Source organism: Oxyura jamaicensis, chromosome 10, assembly GCF_011077185.1.
Source record: "Oxyura jamaicensis isolate SHBP4307 breed ruddy duck chromosome 10, BPBGC_Ojam_1.0, whole genome shotgun sequence".
NCBI classification, from domain to species: Eukaryota; Metazoa; Chordata; class Aves; order Anseriformes; family Anatidae; genus Oxyura; species Oxyura jamaicensis.
The window spans coordinates 15597601-15617053 of NC_048902.1; the positions used below are offsets into that span (position 1 = coordinate 15597601).

Sequence of the window (19453 nt, forward strand, 5' to 3'; positions counted from 1 at the left end):
CCTCTGGCACCCCCTGGGCAGGCAGAGGGGCTGGGGGAGGAACAGGGAGGTTTGCATGGTTCCCCCTGCCTTGGAAGGGGGGGGATGCTCCACCTGCACTGGGGGGTGTGGAGGGGAAGGAGGGATATGGGGGGGCTTAGGGGGATACCCCTCTATGGTGATTGAGAGCAGTTTTCTGTTAATGAGGGGTTGAGGGGAGGGCTGGGGTCTGGGCAGGGAAAAGGATGCTCTGCAGCCCCCCCAACCCATTGGGGTGAGCCTGGGGTGGGCACCCAGCTCCCATGGAGGTCTGGGGGGGGGGGGGGGGGCTGGGTTTGTCCTGCATGGGTGCCAGGGTGCCTACGTTTCTAGGAAAGCTCCGGGTGCAAGGCTGTGCCAGCCGGAGTGTCAGACATGCAATTAATTACTGCAGCCCCAGAGCCACAAACGTGCTAAATATGCTGTTGCCGTAGTGCGTGGATAATAGCAGCCCTTTGGAAAGTGTTTCTTTCTCCCCTTTCTCTCTCTCTTTCTTTTTTTTTTTTCCCAGCGTAAGAGACAACAATTGCAGCGCACACAGCAGCTCTCTGCTGCTTGATTAAGTCAGCAGCGAAGGCAAAATGTGCCCGTACAGCTCAGGCTTGAGGAGGGAGCTGGGTGTGTGTAAGGTACAAATGAGAAAATGGATGGGATTTAATCTCAACGAATCCAACCAGCCCTGCCGCGGTAACCCTGCTATCCAAGAGGTCTCCATGTGGGTACGACGGGTGCGTAATCCTGACAAAGGAACAGCGCCTGTGAGGATGAATGGTTAAAGCGAGTACAGAGAAAAGGCTGGGGGAAAGTCCGATGCATGCCACCTGAGTTATCAGCTGCAGAAAGAGACGTTTCCTTCCACAACACTGATGTGCGGAGCCGTTTGCTGTTCCGGATGCCGTGGCGTGTGGGTGCTGCAGCACAGCAGAGCTGCTCCTGCTGGGCCTGGGGCATGGCACAGGAGGGGAATCAGGCACAGACCCCACCTCGGGGAAGGCAAACAGCTTCTTCACGGGGCCCCAAGTGAGCCACAAAGAGGATGGGAGACAAGTGACTGTGAGCCCATGCCTTCCTGTGGGAGCATGCAGTAGGTTGGGCTGGATCCCCCCACCAAGAAATGCTGCTGGTGCAGCCCCCGGGCATGGTGCCACCATGGCACAGGGTTTGCTGCCACCAGTCCGTGTCTTGGCTGTCCTGTGGCAGCACTTTGCTGAGAAGACAAAGCACAAGACCAAGAAATGCTAATGCCCAGGGTGTTAGAAAAGCCTTGGTGACGGGGGCAGAGCATCCTGGTGGCAGGAAACTGGTGCTGAGCTCGATCCAGGCTTGGAACCAAGAGAAGCTCCCAGCCAGGCACAGCCTCACTCACAAGGGCTCTCAGAAGTCCCCGCCGGCCACTTCCCCCAGCTCTTATCAGCGTGCCGTTAATCTTTGGCATCACAGCAGGAGCTGGCACCTTCAGTTCCAAGTGCAAGGTGCGTGCCTTCGACCTTGCCTTCTGCGCCACGAGCGGCCGGCGCGGTGCTGAGCGAGGTGCACGGGGAAAGGCTCCGGCCGTGAGAGCTTCGCCCTGGGCAGGTCACAGGGTTGTGGGACCCTGGGTGCTGCACATCGTGGGAGAAGAGAAGGACTCAGTGGGAAAGGACTATTGGTATTGACACTGCTGGTGTAAATTTGTGCCTGGTGTGCGAAGTACAGCCAGGTGGAAATTAAAGCTGGGGTATTCAGGCCTCCTTTTTCTTTGCTTGTCCCGATTTAGTGCCGGTGACCAGTTTCACCCAGTTGTACCGAATGCGAATTTGCCCTTCTCCCTGCACAAGGACCTGCTTGGCCGCAAACCAAACCCAATGAGCAGCGCCAGTAAACTTTGTCCTTCCAGAGCCAATTGCTCTGCCACGACCGGGGCAGCCGTTAGAGGAGGAGCTTGGCTGGGGGAGAAACAGGATGCCGGGGCAAGAGCCACCATCAGCAGGCAGGTGGCTGGCCCGGGGAGCAGGAGGGTGCAGGCCACCTGGGGCACGGTGGCGGTTGGGGTGTGTGACAGCTCACCGCTCAGTGAAGTCAATGGAAGTCATCTTCAAGGGATCGTGGGCATCACAGGATGCGATCTGCGGGGACACTGGAGACTGTGGGACACACAGATTTCTCATTTTCGTCCCCATTTCTGTGGGAGTCCCCTCAAGCTGTTATTTTGGAGGCATTTTCCGTGCTGCAGCTCTCTTCCCTGACCTCTGCAGGATGTGGCTGATCCGGATCTGGAGGTGAAAGATTGCCACCTCACGGGCCGTGAACACCCGCCTGAGATTGGGCTCTGAATTATTCATACAATCAATGGCCGCCTCTTTTCATCCTGGAAGAGGCACAGAGGAAAACTTCTGGGCCTGGAAGGGAGGGAGGGGAAGGGGAGAGAAGTGACTGGTGCCGATGGGTTTCCGTTGGGTGGAAACATCCCTGTGCCTGTTTCGTTTTGGAGCAGGAACGATGTCAACATTTGGGACAAAGGCCAGGAAGAAGGTGACTGAGCGGTGCTATAGGGTTGGTGGTGGCACCGAGAACCCCTGTGGGGACTGTCTGTCTGGGGAAGGACATCCTTCCTTCCAGCCCCTTTGGTGCATCACGGCCTACACCCAAATTGGGTCCCCAAGACCATGGAGGAGAGAATCTCGCCACCAAGGAGAGAAAGGGCTGGGAAACAAAGAAATGCCTTTATTCCCCAAGTGCCATGAAGCTGCCAGCATCTAGGCTGTGTTCCCCATGCAAGGAGGTGAGACCTGACGCCGGGCAGGTGGTGGAGCCTGCGTTTTGTGGGGTGCACTGAGCGCTCTGCAGGGTTTCTTCACCGCAGGGAGGCCACGGACATGTCCAGGCTGGAGCCCAGCCCTGAAGTGGTGCAGGTTTGGTGGCCACGTTGTGGTGATGTTGGTGTCTCTCAGCTCCTTCACCTGCTGCACCTGGAAGGAAGGCACCACGGCCCCATCCCAGCCAAGGGCCAGGGAAAAGGAAAAACTCCCCAGTTCTGAGCCCCAACAAGGAAACGAAACCAACTGGAAACAAGAAAATACAACAGCATCTTCACTCCAATTTTCAAGAGTTTTTTTTTTTTTTTTTAAAAAAAAAAAGGCTATTGTGCTACCAGAGCTATTCTTTCTGGGGAGATAATGTAAAGCATTGCTTCGGAGCTGGCCAAAATGTCTGAGGAACATTCCTCCCCCCCCCCATTTTCATTAAAATTCAGATCAACATTACAAGTGAGATAAGAAAAGAAGCGCACAGTTACCGTTCTGCCGCACTCTGTGATCACCCACAGGTTCTGTAATCACTGCTCGGGGGACTTAGGGTTCAGCCGGGCTCGTCTCAGAGCTCACCCAGCGCCGCGCTCCCGCTCCGGACACCGCTCGTCTGCCTTGCTCACACGGGAGACCCGCGGCAGGACAGGCTGCACGGCCAAGCAAAACCTCACAGACCCATCAGCTGCCCTGGCTGGGGACCAAAACTCTTTTTTTTTATTTTTTTTTCCTATGAAGCCATTTATTAAGACTCTTATTTTAATCTGATGTTTGCTTTAAGCGTGAAGAAAATGATAGCGGTGCAACTGCAGCCCCAGCAGTAAATGCACAGCACGGCAACTGAGAAACGCCAGAAGTCATTTCTGTTGCCAGGTATTCCCAGAGAAAAAATTTAGGCTGTGGTCCAACGCCAAATTTATAATTCTGCTACACCAGGAGCTCACTGCCGTGGGCATGAGGCTCCTCCTCCAGCCTCCCTGGCGAGGAAAGAGCTGGTGCCAACGGGAGACGAGGGTCTGGCCATGGCATGGAGACTGTCTGCTGCTAGAGGTGATGCTGTGCAAAGGGCTGGTGGCCTCCACGTCGCTGGGAACGAGACCAGCTACATCTACAACAAGGAATCCTCCTCCATGAGCTCTCACGAGGGCCATCTTCGCCATCTGCCCTCCGGGTATTTGCAGGAGGCAGGGACGTTGTTCCTTGGGTTCAGCATGGCCATCCTGTGTTCAGATTTAGGGACGTGTTGAAGTATCGGGCTGAGTGGGGGCCTCAGAGCAACATTTAAGGTTGAGACCCCCTGGCAGATACATGGACCCAATGAAGTGATGTGATCCACAGGATCTGTTAAATTTGGTGCCAGGCTGTGCATAAAGCTATAGATGCAGGGTGACGGACAGGAGTCAAGTGCTTCTGGGCTTCCCTTCAGAAAAGTGGTCCCTCAGCGTGGTGCGGAGCTCTGCCTCCATCTCCAGGCAGCTGTTGGATTAGAGAAACCTCGCGATAGCGATGTGTTTCCTCCAGCAATCTGCAAGGAGCAGCCTGGGGAGGCATTTGGGTGTTACGTGAATTTAGGTTGCGGTTTGCAGAAGGGTTTCGTTGCAATCACATTGATTTGGTTTCCTGCAGAGGCTGGTGCTTTAGAGGCAAGTCTGGCCGAAAGGTCCAAAAAGCATCAGCTGCCAGTCTGGTTGGAGAACTGAACCCTCCCCGAATTACTCAGTCCCACTGCATGCATCGTGCAAGACACAAGCACGAGGTGCCTTTGGTTCAGAAGACCACCAAAGAGAGATGTGAGCTCCCAAAAGCAGAGGAGGTGCGTGGAGGAGCTCTAACAACATGGCACCTCCTCGCCAGGGGAACACAGATGGGGCAGCACCGAGCCAGATGGAGGGGGAGAACGCTCAGCTGTGAGTTTCGGGATGGGAATTATACAAACCCAGCCACCGGCACGTCACCTTTTCAAAGGCTTCAAATCCGCTACAAATTGCTTCTGAATGACAATGGGAGTTTCTCGCCCTTCACAAAGCCTCCCGTATTAGCATCTTTATTGGAATAAACCAGCTAATTTCTCCAGTTGGAGGGCTGGCCCAGAGAAGCCCTGGTTCCAATTAGATGGATATTCATCAGCAGCCTGATGCTGGCGGGGAGGCAGGGGAGGCTGCACCTCGGTGCAGCAAGGGGCTTGCCACCTGCCCAAGTCCAGATCAGAGACAAAGAGAAGGGGACAGCTCTGTCCCCAGGGCTAGCAGGGCATTACAGGGGCCGTGGGGTCCTTTTAATCCTCAATTTGTCCTTTGTGGCGTTCAGTAATTCCCAGGCGCAGGGTGGGGACTGAACCCGTGCTTGCAGGAATAATGATAAATCTGTGCCCTTCGCTACCATTCAGGTGCCTTTAGTGACAAATATACCTGGCTGGCTGACTGCAGCTGCACCGAAACGTGCAGGGAGGTACAGTCTGTCCATCTATCCATCCCAAACAGCCGTGCAGCAACTCGACAATAGGTTCAGTGTCAGCATTTATCTTGTAAATGGGCAACGGGATTTCTCCACGCCAAGGGCTGATGGCTAGCTGTTGGCTGTATTGCAAAGAGGAATTTTCCTCTTTGTTGCCAGTGGTAAAATCCATAAAGAGAAATGAGAAAACAAACAAAAAAAAAGATAAAAGTCAAACTCGATAATATGTACGTCCCATATCTAAAACCTGATTATCTCACAGGTAAATAGAGATCATTTCCCATTAGGGATTGAAAACAAGAAGATTGGGAAGGCTTTCCTTACACTTCTGCTCCCCAGAACTGGATTTGCTGGGTGTTCATGATGCTTTATTGGCCTGGACAGTAGCTGGGCTGCTTTGGGACTGTCCCAGCACACACAACCCCACACTACAGCCCAGGTCCCAGGCACAGCTCCAGTGACTGTAGGGTTGTCAGGGGGAGCCAGAAGGGGCAGAGTGCAAGTGCCCCTGCCTGCAGCAGGTATCGTTTGTCTGCTCTCTTTGGCCAGCAGTGGCACAGGTTAGTTGGAGTGACTGACAGCAGGAGGATATTTTCCCTTTGGTTTCATGTTGAACTCTTGGATTTAAGCTCTGGGGTGTGGTTGTCCATGGGCAGCGAGGTCTCCAGCGGGGGCAGCTCCCTTGGGTTTTATTTATTTTTTTTTTTTTCCGAAGGTTCGACTTGGTGGAGGAATTCTGAAAATGTCTGTCTGCACTGAACAAACACAGCCGGGGGGCAGAGCGGGGCTAGTGCCCAGGGACAGCAGCTGGAGAGGGAAGGGGAGGATAAAGGGTTTTGGGGAGCACCCTCTGGGCACCGTGGCTGCTTGCCCCCACCTGCGGGGAGTTACCCTGATCTCGTATTGACCGCTCTTCCCATGCCAAGGGGCTTTGCTCAGCGATGTGCTTTCATCTCTCCACCCATACAAACACTTTTCCCTCCGTTTTCCTTTGCTTTGGGTGCTCTGCAAAGCTCGAGGGCATTTATTTTTCAGTGCCACCCTGGCTAGCAAGAGCTGCAGCAGCTACACACCAGGCAGAGCATCAAGGCCATGCCAGGAGGCTTTCTTCATGCTGCCCCCACCAACACATCCTGGCAGAGGATCTCACTGCCCCATGCAACAAACCCATCCCGATCTCCCCCTCACCTCCTCTGAGGGTTAATGGAAACAGGAGATGGGCTGACAAATGCCGGTAAATGAGGCCGGGCAGCTGGGGGAGTGGGTCAAAGGACAAAAATGAGGACAAGTCTGCACACAGCCCCGCGGCGGCTGCTGCCACCTGCCCCAGCCCCAGGATGGAAATTGCTGCCTGACTCTCTCTTCCTGCCATTAAAGGTGTCACCCCGCATCTAGATGTCACCAGTTTGGGCTAAAGAAATGATCCCTTCCTTCTTTTAGAGGGTTTCTTCTCCCTTAACAAAAGGCTGATGAAGTTCCCATGGATGCTGCTTGCTTTGTGACCACGAATAAGCCTTGCTATGGGCTTATTTATGGTGGACAAATTATATTCCAGAGTTGCTTCACTACCTGCTGACAGGCAGCCAGTGCTGGGGTGGGATGTGGGAGCCTGGACGGGTCCATAGGTTTCCCTACCCCTTGCAGGTGCTCTGATCCCAAGTATCAACCATCTTTCAGCAGCGCTCTGGTGATGGGATTAGCCTGCATTAGGAGTTTCTGTTCTCCTCTCTCCCAGGGAGGATCAAATGCGGTGAAACATCCCATTCTGCTGGTTGCTTTTTGAAAAATGTGTGGTATGTGTTAACGTTAGAAAGGCAAGGTCAAAGGAACAGGAGCAGGGGACACAGGGCTGGAAAAACTCCTTTAGGACATTGAGTTCGGTCCTTGCTATTGTAGTCCCATTTGCAAACTGCTTTAAAAGAAGTGCAGTTGTTTACCCTCGGCACATGTGCTGCAAGTCTCTTCCTGACCACAGATGTTTTCTGGGAAGAAATGTGGAAGAGAAGCTGTGGGTCTGGGGATTACTTGTCCCCTAACAGAAGACCAGTCCCTGCACCAACCCGGCAAGAGCACTGTCTCCTGCTCCCATGGGCTGGAAACTTCTCCGGGGAATTTTCTGCTCAACCCAAGGAACAAAAAATTATTGGTGATATTTATCCCAGAGTTTTACATTGTCTGTTTAGGCCCAGTTTTTGAGGTGAAGAAAACACAGTGTGGGTGATGCCAGTAAAACTCAACCAAATTCCTGAAAGACTCCTTTGAGCGCCTTGTTTCACATTCACTGCTGGCACCGTCTCCCAGCCGTGTTATCTTCCTGAGGGATTTTAGCTCAGCTGGGGAGTTTTCAAATGCCAGGCCTCCAATCCCAATGCTGTTGCTGAATCAGAGGTGAAATTGTCAGAAGTTTCTAAGCACAAACCTGACTGCGAGCCCTTTCCAGCCTGCCCTGGAGCAGAGCTGACGCCCTGTGCAAGCCACCAACCCTGGGTGGAAGGAGGGTGGCCATGGATGAGGTGCCCCAGGGTCTCAGTGCCCAGGTAATGTTTTGTGAGGGATGAGCATCCCCATCCCTCACAAAATAAAAATAAAGCCCAAACCAAACAAAACCCCTGAAAGTAGATGTGTCGATGCAGGGAAGCCATGCACATCATGTAACACAGTATTTGTTAGGACATGGTGATTTGCAGCCCCAACTCTGCTTGTGGGACACTGCCATTTGCACGGGGGACCTGAAGCTGAGTTTTTCCAATGCTGATCATCAAATCATGTTGGATTTTCTTGTTGTGTTTAAATCTTATTACAGTCACGTTTTTAGACATAGAGCTAGTATGAGCATGAAGGAGCACTGATAGAAAAAAGAACTTGTTATTTTTTGAATAGGCAGCTGGTGCGGTGCATTGCTTGCTTGCGGCAGACTTCTGGAAGACAAGCAACCTTTTTTTTTTTTTTTTTTTTTTTTTTTTTTTTTTTTTTTAAGGCCTTGGGAAAAAAACGGCCATCATTTCCAGGCAGGAATTTTTCTCTGAGGATGATATTTTTGTGCATGGCTAAGGAGAGATGAAAAGGTCAAAGAAAATTAAATTCACATGTTCAGAACATTTCAGGGCAGGTGCTTTTCCTAAGCCAGAGCTCAGTCCTGGGAGGGTGTACCCCAGGATTTACGATCTCCCTAATGTTTCACCTGTTGCACTAGTACTGCAGGGCAGGGATTTCACAGCCCTGGCTTCTCTGGACCCAACTTGACAGCTTTGCTGCAAACCCATTGCAATTCATACAGCTCAAGCAAAGGCTCAGACAAGCACTCCGGTCTGGCTGCTCATCGCTGCATTTCACTTGGCATGTAGGCTATGGACGAGGAATGCACAGAATTTCCTTTTCCACCCCATCAGATCCTCTGTCTTGAGCCTGGCCCAGCCCCAAGAGCACAACGGATGCAGCTGGAGAAGGGCAGGTCCAATCTTGCTGCCGAGCTCCAGTGACACTTAACCTCCTCCGCTGGGTGATCTGCTTGCAGCTGGAGGTGGATGCTGACGAGGCTGATGAGCATCAGCCTGCCGAATTGTCAGCGAAGGGAGCAGAGCTTATTTATTCGGCTGGAGGAGGTGGTGGAGGCTAGGGCTCTTGTGAGAGGAGGTGATCTTGAATCTCAGTGAAGGTGGTCTTGGATTTTGCATCACAGTTTCTCCATTGGTGCTTCTGAGCAGGTAATGGGTCCCCGAGCTTCCCCTCTGCCTGCTGAGGATGCTGCCAGGGGTCTCGTCCCACTGTGAACATGGGTTGCAACTCATTGTAATTTCTGAGCATCAGCAGTTTATGGGGAAATCAATGGGGAGCTGTGAGCTATCGAATAATGAGACCAGCTGATCCCCTGCGTTGCCCCAGGGTTGGTGAGCAGTGTTAGCCCTTTGGGGCAAGCTGTCTTCATGGTGACACCTATGCTCTGGGAGACAACGAGGCTTTCCCACAGGTCTGTGAGCTTGGCCTCGGTTGCGATGGGAGCTGTAAACACAGGATCAGATTCTGTCTTATCTCATCCCTAAAAATTATTTTTCTTGGCCTGGAACGGAACATTAACTGGCTTCTTTCCTAAAGCAGCTGTACAGCAAAGATGGGATTGAACGAACCCCTTTCCCTCGAGCTTAGGCACAACTTGAGATGGGTAGAAGGCTGCTATTGCATCACCAATACAGAAATAACAATAAATCACACCGTGTTCAAAGATACCAGAGTTTAATGACTAGCAGGGATGGCTGGACTGGTCAAAGCTATCTTTATTGTGTCAGGAAAAGAAGCCTCATTCCAGGGATGCTGCTAAGAAATGAAGAATAGGAGTTTTTATTATTATTATTATTATTATTATTTTCCTGGTGGAATCATCCTGACAAGCAGTGTATAAATTGGTGGAAGAAAGTCAGATTTCAAAAGGCATTAGGAAATATTTCTCTTCCTTCCCAGACTATAGCTTTCCTTTAATGGAAGGACTGTGTCTTGAAAACAGCCCGTAATGGAATTTGTTGTTTAATCACTCTTTATTTTATTTATGTATTTAATTTCATTGAAATAGTTAAAGACTGTTTAGGTTGAGGGAATTTCCATTGTTTTTCTTCTGCTTTTTTCTTTGCTGGAGAATTTCTAGGACTGTCAAACTTTCTCTCTGATTTTTGCTAGGAGGTCTTCCTTGGCTGGGAAGAGGTAGGTTTGCCTAATAATGTTTATTAACTTAATCAAAATATTAACAAAGACCTCCTTTAAACAAAGTGCTGGCTAGACACTGGAGTGAAATAGCTGTTAGCAAAACCGATGAGTCTAAACTAGAAAGGAACTTTTCTCAATCATTCAGCTTTGTGATCCTAATGGGATTGTAATTTTGCTATTCAGTAACCGCATAGATCTCAATTGTCACTTGATTATATATTTTTTTAGCATCAAAAAATCAAAGAGAAATGAGAAGTCATTTTCTAAAAGTTTTCAGGCTTCTCTCTCCAGCAACAAAGAACCTAATCTCAGTTCTCGTATGTATTGCTCTTGCTGGCCTCTTGGCCAATTACGCTGGGTTGGATTTAGTTTAACCCAAAGCAATCATCAGGTCACGGTAACTCTGGAAACAATTTTTTTTTTAAACTGAAATATTTTTTTTCCTGTCTCTTTTCCCCTCCCCTCTTGTCATAAAGCAAAAGGCTTCAGTTGGCTTTTTCTCCAGAGAGATCAGCAGCAGCATGCGGAACAAGTGCTGTGCTAATGAAATCCTGTCTTGGCTTTAGCTAAACTGGGATTTCGGCTAACATCTGGGCAGTGCCCCCAGCACAGAACCACCCTGGGGATGGCTCAGCAGGATGGTCTTGGAGAGATTGAGTATTGGGGTTTCATCCCTGTGCTGCTCCATCCCCAGCTCCTGCTGCTCTGCTAGCTGTGATGGGGACAGCTGGGGGGGGGGGGGAATGATGATGATGAGGAAGGGCCCTGCTTCATGACTGAGCATCCCGGGTCTGGGAGCAGTTTGCACAGACTCTGTGCTCCTTGCCCTCCTGCCTGCAGGCAGGTAAGAGCACAGCCCCACCTCGCCAGGGCACAGTGTGGAAAATTCCCCCCAAGACTCTGGAGTGTATTGCAGCAATGCAGGATGTACAAAATGGGCAGCATTTGAAGTGTTTCCTTATAGGATAATCAGAGGAAGTCATTGTATTAAATATCCATTTGTGTCATTAGCCTTTTATTTGGTGCTTTGTCCAGACATCCTGTTTGCTTCCCCTTTGAAGTAATGAATATGTTTCCTGTGCGCCGGGTCCCGTCCGAAGCTCCCGTGCAAAAGCTAAGCATCAGTGTGTCCTCGATGAGGAAAGGCATCTCTGGACTCGCCTCATGTGAGGAGCTGTGGGATAAATCCAGAGCAGTGTTTGCTGGCTGCCCTTAAGGCACCCTCCTTGGGCTGCCCCATCCCGAGGAGGGGAAGGGGGCAGAGCTGTTGGCTCCTCAGGGTATGGGGAGTGAAGTTTCTGGCATTTGGGACTTCTTGCTGTTTTGGGGGGACATGACACACTGATGTTGCTGTAATCCTGGCTGGTTCAGAGATCTGGTGCAGCTCCCAGGGTACATGGAGCAAATGCTGAGCTGCAATTTGTCTTATGAGTTAGGTATGTGAAGAGGTAGCAGGTGCACAGAGTTGTGGTCGCTCCACCCTTAAACCTGGGAGGCAGTAAAGCTGCTCCACATCCCTCTCTTCCTCCTCCTAGTTTCTACGGAGTAAGTTCTGTCTTTTGGCAGCAGGGATCAGTGCCCAGCTGTCTGCATGAACTGCTTTATCTCTGCTACCTTGCTCATCCCCACAACAAGCAGTGGAAGCTGCTGTTTCTAAACTCCTACCTGGGAGAAGAGATGGAAGCTTTTGAATGTCTGGAGATGGCATGACACATGCTATTGAGCTGATTATAGCCACATCCAACGTACACATTAAATACCAGTAGGATATGGTGCAAGCAGGAGGGATCCTGCCCCCCAAAAAGCAGCAGGAGGAGCTGGATCACCCATTCAAATGCATCTTCACTCTAGACTGCAGCAGGGAGGACCACCAGCTTGGTGCGTCTGTCAGAGGAGCACTCTCCTCTCTTGCTGCCTGCTTGGGAAGGGTTAAGCAAGGAAGCACAGCCCCAGAGGACCAGGACTGTTGTTCCATGCAGATTGGCTTCTTCTTGTTTCTCCCATCGATCGCAATCACTCAGAGCTGTGCCTGTAACAAACTGCCTTAAATCATTGCAATCATAATAAGCACACCTTGGTAAATAATGCATGAGGTGTCCGTAAGCCTATATTCATTAGAAGGAAGGTGCATATAAAGCATGGTAATCATCTGGGCTCGAGTGGGGGCTTGGCTGGTTGGATTGAGGTGTTGGGGATAAGCCCTGGACTGAACTGGGTTTTGGGCAGGCTCCCCGGCCCCTCAAGTTGTTGGAAATAAAGGCAGGCTCCTTTTCACCTTCATGAATTTTGTACGAGATGTTTAAAATGCCTCCAAGGTTGACAGCGTAATACAGGTTTAGGTGGAAGTGGGCTTGTGGCGAGTCTCCAAATAGCATAATAGAGAGGCATCGCAATTAATAGCATTTAATATACCTTAATGACACCAGAACACATAGCGTGTAACAAGTTCTGCTGTGAGAGCCTCGTAGCCAAGTTAATGGTCTGGATATTAGAAGCCTTTGTTTTAAAATGCAAATTAAAAATGCTTCATTTTCCGTTCGTCTGGAGGAGCAGAGCAGTGTTACAGCACGGAGCGCCTTTAGGGCGACTTTGCTTGGGATGAGGGTTGGTGTGGTGCTGGGGCTGTGGTCGTGGTGCTGTGACCTTCACCAGAAGGCTCTCAGGGCAAACTGCAAGGGAAATCGGGTAGTAATTTCCACCTCCCTTTCATCCTAGGGAGATTATTATTTTTTTTATGAAATGACAGCGATAAGGACAATGTGGCTTTTGTCTGGTCGGAGGGGATGGAAGCAGCAGCAGCGTCGCGGGGTGCATCGGACAGCTGTGGGTGGCAATGGGTCACTTCACTCCATTGTGGTCGCTGGCAAGTGAGCATTAAAGGGGGTGCGAGGGCATCGTTTCTCAGCGATGACTTCATTTGGCTGTCTAAACAAATAGCCGTTCCTCACCAGGTGCAAACGGCCTTCTATTTGTTTTTGAACCCCACAAAGGGAAAAGAAATACCTAAAGGGAAAATAGCACCAGTGGACCGGGGCTGCTTGGCAGCTGCGGTGGTCTTTGCCTCTTGTAAAAGCAGCAGTGAGGTGAGCTGGGTGGGGAAAACATGATCCTGTGCTCAGCCCCACTGGGGTGCCTTCGTGGCCAAGGTAAGTGGGCTTAAAAACCTGGATCCCCCAAACCAGAGGTGTCCTGTTCATGCTGTTTGGCTCTGGGTTGTCTGTATCCGATGCTTGTTGGGTGGTGCCCACAGCAGGCTGATAAAGGGCTGAGCAAGAGGAGCTGCTGAGGGCCTGGAGCTACATGCTGGAGGGGGACCAGGCCTCTGGTGTACAGTTTCTTGATCCACCTGAGGCTGTCTCCTTCTAACACACAAGTGTGGGAGCTGATTTTGTGCCTGCTGGTTGAGTCTGGCCTTGAGAATGGGTGAGAAGACAAACCCAGCTGGTGGCCCAACCCCATCCTTCACTGGTACGGCTGCTTGCCTCTGAATGCCTGCCCTCATGCACCACGCTTGGGCACCCAACTTCTCTTGCAGAAGTGCTGGTGAGTCTGCTTGCCCTCGATGATGTCCTCTTTGAGAGCTCCTGGGGATCTCAGCTTCACTTCTGTCTGAGCTGAAGCAGAACATTACTCATTTGTAAACATGAGCAATTTAAATGTACTTCAGATCCCTAAATAGGCCACATCTTAGATGAATTTAAAAACTCTGCTCTCCTGTTGGCAGGCACACCCTAAACTTTCATAAACCGCTATGCCTTCATCGTTAAAGCTGTGTTTTTTGTCCCCAATACTCTTCCTGGAAGGCTGCTGCAGAAATTCACAGCTGGTGGTTACAGTTAAATATAAGGAGGAATCGTCAAAACTTCTCTAAAAATACACCTCTGAGTGCCAAGCTCAGCCTTATCTCCAGGAACAGTATAAAGCGCTTGAGATGATTTTTTTGGGTCCTGGGTTCTCTCCAGAATTGATTCTTTTTGCTTCCTCTTCGTGTAATTAAAGAAATAAATCCCTCAGCAGCTCAGCTCCATGCAGAGAAGAGCCCCCCCAAAGAAAAGCGATGATCCTAGCTATTTTGCAGTGTAGTTATTTTATTTTTCCTCTACTTCTAGTTGCATCATGTGTCAGAGAGTGGCAAAGTGGCAAAGAGAGGTCCATGCAGACCTCTCCAGTCCAGTTTGCTGGTCCAGTTTGGCTGGGAAAGACCAGCCAGCCCGAGTGGAGGCAGATAGATTGGGGAATCCTTCCCCATCCTGCCTTCATCATCCCATCACTGCTTGCCTGTGCAGTGCTCCTGAGTGATGGGGGGGGGGGTTGTGAAGGTACGAGCCCTGTCCCCATCCCTGCGCTGCGGCTGGGTGTGATGTGATGCTCCCATCTGCTGCCTCTTTTGGGGAGGCAGCCCTTGCTCAGCCCTGCAGACGGTTGTGGGAGCCCATCAGACTCACTTTCTTTGGTAACTTGAGCCAGGATTTGAGCCAAGGCCTGGCAAGGTGAAAGGCTAATGTCCTCGCCTCCCTGTGTGCCACCGAGCCCCCTCTGCTTTGTTAAGGCGACGTGCAAACTTTGGGGAATGGCTCCTGCAAGCCATAAATGATGAATGAAACGGGCAAGCCTGGCTTGTTGTGCGGGGACAATGCACTGGCTCCTGGGCTGTTTGCTCTGCGATATTCAGCAAACACGCTGCAAAGAAACTCAGCAAGGTTGCAGACAAAAGGAGGGGGCAATCGGCTGAAAAACTCGCTGGGCTCAATTATGGTCTGGAATTTAATTCCTGCAGGTTTGGTAGGGCTCCCTACCCCCACAGACATTCAGACCCAGGCAAAGTCCATCTCTCAGGTTGGTTTCATGGAGGGCTCTGGGTAGCTGCGGAGGTATTAGGCTTCTAAATGGCTTCTTATTCACAGAAAGCCCTGTAGATACCACAGGAGTTTGTAGAGATTGCTTCTGAGTGAAGCCATAAACCTGGAAGTGAAAGGGGCCAGGATGCTCTTGAGGCTTGGAAATGTGGGCTGCAAAGAAGAGAGGGAGAGTTAAAGCCCATAAATAGTTCTCAGCTAATGAAATTGCTGGGTGGGGAAAAGGGGAAAATAGCTCCTTTTTAAAGCAGATGAGGCAAACATGCCTCCCAACATATTTTCTGCTCATAAAACTCACTCTGGGTTTCTAGGTAACTAGTGGAGATACCCCAGGGAGAAGTTTGTGAAGGTTTCCCACTGTTAGCAGATTTGAATAACTGAATGGCAATGCTGAGTATTGACCTCACCTTACACAGGGAGCAGCTTCCCCACACCATCTCTCCTGAGGCTTGTTCATATTGGAAACAAACCTGAAGTTGTGGGGGTCCTTCACTTCGGGAGATGCACTCTCAGGATCCAATATTCACCACTCACAAGACCAAGAGGGACCATGGTTATATGATCCAGTCCAATCTCCTAGCTAGCCTTGCTTACATCCCAGTTTTGCTCTTTATGTCCAAGCGTCTCATCCTCTTGCAGAGCCCATCTCCATGTGATGCCTCCACCTGCTGAATGGGGATGCAGAGCCTGACGGGTGGTCATCAGGTTCCCGTCTCGCTCTGGATCTTGCTGTTTCTTTATCAGGTTGAGATCTTGGTACTCAAGGGCAAGGCCTTGGCTCTCAGGACTGGAAAGTCTTCTGTGCTCTGCACATTCACAGCATTTCAAAGCAGCTCTCACTTTCTGGAGCGCAAATTCTCTTCAGGTCTCACCTTCAGCTATGCCCTCAGTGCCCTTGGCAATATGCTGGTGAGTCAAACCCCTTATTGAAGGCATGGCATGGTTTGGTGATGGATCTTCTTGCTGGCCGGGGTTTGCTGGCAGGACCCAGCTGTGCCCTCAGACCGTGTGGGGACAAGTGAGGCAAAGGGCTCTGTCCTCTTCCTGTTGCAGGGGATGGAGCTGGGAGGGAGCACTGGTGGCTCAGGTGGCTTTAAATACTTCACCCTGACTCTGAGATAGTTAGGTTTACTCTAGTTATTATTGCACTGGAAATAAGCATGCAGATCTCAGCGAAGCCTTGATGTGAACGGAGGCATTGCAATGAAATCAATCTGGATGAGCATTTGCTTTACTTGGGGCTTTTCCCATGCTGGCTCCCCTGTCTGTACTGGGATTCAGAGCAGTTAATTCAATGTGTGAATGAGAATCTGGTACATTGCTGCCACCCAAAACAGCACCGTGTTCTTGCCAGGTGTAAACTGAATCTCAAGCCCAGGGAAGCTTTGCATGGCAAAGCGGGGGTTGCAAGTGGGTTTTGCGCACAGTGACAACACAAAGTTTGTGGCTGAGATTTAATCACTGCTGTTAAAAAGCAGCTATAGAGAAAGCACACAGCCAGCTGACCCTTCCTGTACTGGAATAAAGATGTCAGGATGGAGAAGATGCAGATATTTGTTTGCAGCCAGTGCTCTGGTGAGCAGGCAGGGATGCTGGAAGGACAGCGGCACAGGATCATTGACTGTGATTGAATTTGATATTACTCGTGTGTCCATGCAAACTGGTGGCCACGCACACAAAGGCGCAGAGTTGAACCCTTCCCCCCGTGCGGAGGAAGGGGAGATGCTGGTGCGTGTGCAGGGATAAGTTCAGAGGAAGGAAACAGCTCGTGCTGCTTCCAGAGGGCCTGTCCTGCACAGACAGGCTGACAGGGATGAAATCTACTACTAAGTACATTAAAAAGGGGGGCAGTCATTCTGTGGATGCAGAGGTCAAGTGTGACGGTGCAGAGGCTGGGGAAACTCATTGCATCTCAGGGTTAATTAACACAGGCTGCTCTTGTATTTGCAGAGTAGAAGGAGCTGTAAATGAAACACAGCAAACTGCAGTTAACAAGCATCCTGAGGAGAGACTGTTTATTAATCTGTCTGGAGAAGACCATTGGGCAAACCAGCAGATCAGTCTGGCAGGACCAGGACTAGCTGTTCCCCATCACTGGCAGAGATAATTGGGCACCTCCACCAGTTGCTCTTGCCTTGGTGATATGCCATTTGCTGTAACTGTTGCCTGGGTCTTGCCCCCAATCACTTTGTCCTTTGCCCTGAGCATCCCTGCAGCCCAGCCTGGTGCTTTAGCACAGCTCTGGCTTTCTCTGTCTCCGGATACCTCCTCCCAAACCGGTTCTAGTTTGGCTCTAACCACTCAGGCTGCCTATGTCCTCTTCTAGCTCATCTGATGGTCTGAAGCCCCCAGGAGCTGCTGCTGTCTGCCGAGGGATTTAGCAGAGGCCGATTTGTACTGCAGGGAGAGGACTGCATATTCTGTACATCCCTCCCGCCTGCAGCCATTGTTTTGTCTTCAGATCTCTTTGCATTCCCCACCAGACATTCTTTGTGAGGACAGATATGAATTAAAAGCAAATTATGTGACCTGATATCATCAGCTGACAGGCTCCTATCTCTGCCCACATACCCTGAATAAATGAAACCACCACCACATCTGAATGCAGGCTATGGAAAAGCTGAGGTGAGGTGTGTCAGAAGGTCGGGTCACTCAGATGGGCAGGTCTTGAACGGGGCTGTAACAGGCTTGGAAACTGGCAGTTTCAGGTGACAGCACTTGGGTCAAAATGCAGAAGTGACAGCACAAAATTCCCTGGGGGGGAAAAACAAGCAATGTGTGTTTCTGTTTGCTGTGCCCAGTACCTGCTGCAGCCTGGGATCTGCTTCCCCTTGCAGGGGATGTCCTTTCCTGGAGAGTGCTGTGAGCATGGAGATGTGGGCACTGGGTTCTGGTGTCCCCACCTCTGCTCCATCACCCACCCAGCTGTCCCCTCCTCCAGGCCCAGCTGCAGCCCACTGTCACCTGTGTAAATGTTGCTCTCTTGTTGGACAACAGCATTTACTAGGCCCTTGTTGGATTTTAAAAGCCTCCAGATCCCAACATCTGACTGCTGGGGGCTGTGCTGCAGCTGGCTCAGTGCTGTTTATTGCCCCCAAAGGTGCTCTGATAGCAGGGGTTCAGCCAGGCAGTGCTGACCGAGGGCTTGGCTGCAGGCTCCTGTTTCACTGGGACAGATGACATTTGCTCTCTCCCTCTGTCTTCTTAACAAGGATTTCTTGTCTGGGACACGACATGAGTCTGGATGCTCAGTGTGAGCTCTCAGGGCTTGCAGGAGAGCGCATGGGTGTGGGAAATGCCCAGTTTTTCTTTAAAGCAGCAAATTCTTTGCTCTCTGTGACATCCTGATAACACTGCAGCAAAATCTGTTCAGCTTTCAGACACCCCCAGTCCAGAGCTGAAACAAGCCCCTTTCATTTCACAGTGCCTGGACAACTCTGATGACAAACTCAGCCCACAAATAAGGTTTGAAGGATATTACTGCATTTCCCAAGAGCACACAGCTTCTGAAATGTCATTTTGCCTGTTATTAGGAGTTCTAGAAGTTGAAGCCAGCCAGCTGATAGGTATCTGTAACTGCATCGTGAGGACTCCTTTTGGGAAAAGGCATCGGTACAAGGGATTGTCGTAGGCGCGTGAATGAAGTGTTAAAAATCAGCTGAGGGGCAGAGCATAAGGGGAAGGTGTGTCTCTGGGTGTGCTGAATTGTTATCTCCAAATTGCTCATTAAAACTTAATTTTAATGTCCTGATTCAGATCCTGTTTATTCAAGCGCAACCAAGAGCGGCTTCCTGAAGAAAAGCAGTGCCCTTCATTTGGAAGTCCTTTTTGTTTGGGAGGACACAACACTTGTAACTTAACCTCATTAAAAAAAAACAACAAAAAAGAGGTATTTTCTCTGTTAATATTGAATATAAATCCACCTGCCCTGTTGCTCTACCTGGCTTTGGCCACTAGCTCTGTGCCTGCGGGTTTTGGGATCCAACATGCTGCTCTGGCAGATCATCGAGGCAGCTCACAAGTACTCATTCAAACACTGTTCAAACCCCTCATCTAATAAGCTAGTAGCAAAGCAGCTTCCAGAGCTGCACTCTATTCCAGCAACTCCCTTTGCCAGCTAGAAATTACACTATTTTCCAATTTCATTATTACCTCTGTTTTTTATTATAGCATCATTAGAGTGAGAAAACTGGAAAGGAAGTGGGGATTGTATAATGCAGGAAATAGTGAATTAATACCTCGACCATATGATGGAACGGTGCAGAGCTGTGGCAGGGTCAGGAAAATATAGAGCAAATGAAGACCGTGGTGGTGAGGTGAGGACAAAACTTCTCCACTTGCTCAGAGGAGTATTAGCTCACAAAACAAATTATCAGAGACGTAAGATCTGTGTTTTCTTTTTGCGTGCACATGTGCCTCCTTGCACATAGAGCCATCACACGGAGATGGAATATGGCAAAAAAATGCTTTTATGGTATGGAGATGGGCTTTAGCATGTTGGCAAAAGGAAGCTGATTTATTGCCTGAGAAGTCATGTCAGGGCATTTTAAGGAAGGGGCTACATATGATGATAATAACGAATTGTCTATTCCTTCCCACGTGGTTCCTCCAGTGCTAAATCCTGAGAAGTGTTTATTAGCTCCTGAG

The 19453-nt window shown here is 50.3% G+C and overlaps 1 protein-coding gene and 1 long non-coding RNA gene across 10 annotated transcripts in view; both read left to right on the forward strand.

The window, feature by feature from the left end:
- Nucleotides 1-2380: 2380 nt before the first annotated feature.
- Nucleotides 2381-3316, forward strand: LOC118171954. The gene is made up of 2 exons (XR_004753495.1): nt 2381-2779; nt 2861-3316. It is a non-coding gene; the product is annotated as an uncharacterized LOC118171954 (long non-coding RNA).
- Nucleotides 3317-8771: 5455 nt separating this feature from the next.
- Nucleotides 8772-19453, forward strand: part of LOC118171951 — a 56767-nt gene continuing 46085 nt past the window's right edge. For 4 of the 9 annotated variants that reach the window (XR_004753484.1, XR_004753490.1, XR_004753493.1 and 1 more), the window contains exon 1: nt 8772-8959. The gene's annotated coding sequence lies outside the window, so the exon portion shown is untranslated. Of the gene's footprint in view, nt 8960-14125; nt 14270-15655; nt 15716-16756; nt 17728-18562; nt 18634-19453 lie in introns of those variants that run through there. The other 5 variants (XR_004753491.1, XR_004753483.1, XR_004753489.1 and 2 more) reach the window with 5 other exon arrangements.